The sequence below is a fragment of the Ochotona princeps genome, chromosome 2, assembly GCF_030435755.1.
Source record: "Ochotona princeps isolate mOchPri1 chromosome 2, mOchPri1.hap1, whole genome shotgun sequence".
Lineage (NCBI taxonomy): Eukaryota > Metazoa > Chordata > Mammalia > Lagomorpha > Ochotonidae > Ochotona > Ochotona princeps.
The window spans coordinates 47,493,403-47,496,293 of record NC_080833.1 but is presented as its reverse complement, the minus strand read 5'-3'; positions in this window follow the sequence as shown (position 1 = coordinate 47,496,293).

The following is a 2,891-nucleotide window of genomic DNA, read 5'->3' as shown; positions in this document are numbered from 1 at the left end:
CCTCGACTGCTTTCCCAGGCCAGAAGCAGGGAGCTGGATGGGAAGTGGAGCTGCCGGGATTAGAACCGGCGCCCATATGGGATCCCGAGGTGTGCCAGGCGAGGACTTTTTAGCCGCTAGGCCACGCCGCCGGGCCCCACAGTGTCTTTTGAGTCCACTTTTCTTTCTTTTTTTTTTTTTTTTTAAAGATTTATTCATTTTATTACAGCCAGATATACAGAGAGGAGGAGAGACAGAGAGGAAGATCTTCCATCCGATGTTTCACTCCCCAAGTGAGCCACAACGGGCCGATGCGCGCCGATCCGATGCCAGGAACCAGGAACCTCTTCCAGGTCTCCCACAAGGGTGCAGTGTCCCAAAGCTTTGGGCCGTCCTCAACTGCTTTCCCAGGCCACAAGCAGGGAGCTGGATGGGAAGTGGAGCTGCCGGGATTAGAACCGGCGCCCATATGGGATCCCGGGGCTTTCAAGGTGAGGACTTTAGCCGCTAGGCCACACCGCCGGGCCCAAGTCCACTTTTCATAAACATTTTGAAGCTTCCTCATATTTACTGTTAAGATTTACTTGTTAGATATTTCTTATCAAGTTAAAAAGGCTCCATGGAATATTATTCAGCTATTAAGAAGAATGAAATTATACTATTTACAACTAGGCGGTTCCAACTAGAGACAATTAGGCCCAGTGAAATGAGTCAATCACAAAAACATATACCACATGTTCTCTCTGATATAAAAAAACCAGCATGGAAAATGTAACTTCAATAATGCAATCCATACTGGCTTTTTTTTTGGGGGGGGGCGGGGAAGCTGCATCCCATCATCCCATGTGCTTTGATGTTTCTTATTTCAGTTTTATTGATTCCAAATGCTTTCTTTTCTTTTGTCAAATTCATTGCTGGCTCATGGATTACACGGTAGCATCATTTTCCAAAGAGACTTTTGTGTTTCCTTTTTGTCACCCATGTGTTGGTCACTCAGTGGCGTGTTTTTTTCATGGTGCTGTATTTTGTTGTTGTTATTGTTGTTGTTGAGGTTGTGGCTGTTCTAACTCATACCAGTTGTTGACCTTGTTTCATGGCTTCTCATTTATGGTAATGTATAGTGATAGAGTACTGGGGTCTATCATATACAGATGTGAGGGTACAATGCAACATGCATCCCTGCTTCCAAACAAAAGATGGATTCCCAATGAAACTGTTGGACATGTGTAGACAATGGGATGCTGGACTGTCTGACGTCGTCTGTACCAGCAATGTCGGGGTACACTTAAATAAGAGACTGATGGAATTGTGATTCCTTATGAAGGACTACACCATTGTAGTAAAATGGGGAAAATCTGTCGGGGGTGGGAGTTTGGGAAGAATCCAGTCTACACAAAATTGTACCACATAATTCAAAAATTCAAAATAAAATATAAAAAAACAAGGTTCTCTATTCCTGGACTAAAACTTTTTAACAATTAATTTTTTTGGTTAAATATTTGTGTTCTGAGGGGGGTATAAAGAGGGGAGAGGGAGACAGATGGATGATCCCTGTGCCTGTAAATCTGTATCATGGGGGGCCCGGTGGCGTGGCCTAGCGGCTAAAGTCCTCGCCTTGAACGTGCCGGGATCCCATATGGGCGCCGGTTCTAATCCCAGCAGCTCCACTTCCCATCCAGTTCCCTGCCTGTGGCCTGGGAAAGCAGTCGAGGACGGCCCAAGGCCTTGGGACCCTGCACCCATGTGGGAGACCCAGAAGAGGTTCTTGGTTCCCGGCTTCGGATCGGCGCGCATCGGCCGTTGGGGTCACTTGGGGAGTGAATCATCGGACGGAAGATCTTCCTCCCTGTCTCTCCTCCTCTCTGTATATCTGACTTTGTAATAAAAATAAATAAATCTTTTTTAAAAATCTGTATCATGGGAAAAACCAACAAATAAGTAACTCTTAATATTCAGAAAAATTGTGTCCTGTGGCTGTTGAAGATTTCCTGAGCCTTCTGTGTCAGTGTGTGGAATGATAAATGGTTATCTGAGATGGACTAGGATCCAGTCCCTAACACAGCTTCCTGGGAGTGGCTGGAGAGGGTACCCAGGAAGGCTTTCTAGTGAGCCCATCACAACCTTCTAATCTAGGCAAGAAGGGAGAAATCTAGACTTGTTCTGATTGGTGAATTAGAACTGAATCCCTGCTCTTATCTCCCAACTAATTCAGCATCAGATTTTTCAACAAGTTTCCCTGGCTTCTCCTTTCCCAACACAGAAATGAATCCTGTAACATTTTTGTAATTCCAACACCAGCACTTCAAAGTTGGATATGAAATTGATTTTTTTTCTCTCTCTCTTTTCCACTAGAGGGGGTACTTCCATGTATATTGAAATGGTTTATCTGTATTCACAGGGTCCAAGGTAGCATTTGTCATGCAACAAGTGCTTAGTCAGTGTTGGAAGGATGGATGGATGGATGGACGGACAGACAGATGGATGAGAAGTTCAACATGGCACTGCCTGTGTGGTCATAAGAAGCCAAAGCCAAAACTTCTTCCCATATTCAAACACCTGGCTTTATAATAGGTCACCTAACTTTAAAACCAGTGCTCACTGGGGTATCGGGGATTTCTCTGCACAACCCTCCAAAAAAAATATGTTCTGCACCTAAACTGTTGATGTTATGTTGGGTCTTTTAATTGATCGGGATGATACTCTGCTGGCTCTAACTTCAGACCAGAAAAGGTCTCCCCTAAGAAGCCATTGAACTTAACTGGACAGTAAGATGCTGGACTCTACGCTTGGTATATGCTTGCAATGAAGGAATCTCAACTGAACTTGAACTGTGGTAATGTAACAAGGTGGAGGAATCCACCATGGGGGGAGAGCTGGGGAGGGGTGGGAGGAATCCCAGTGCCTATAAAACT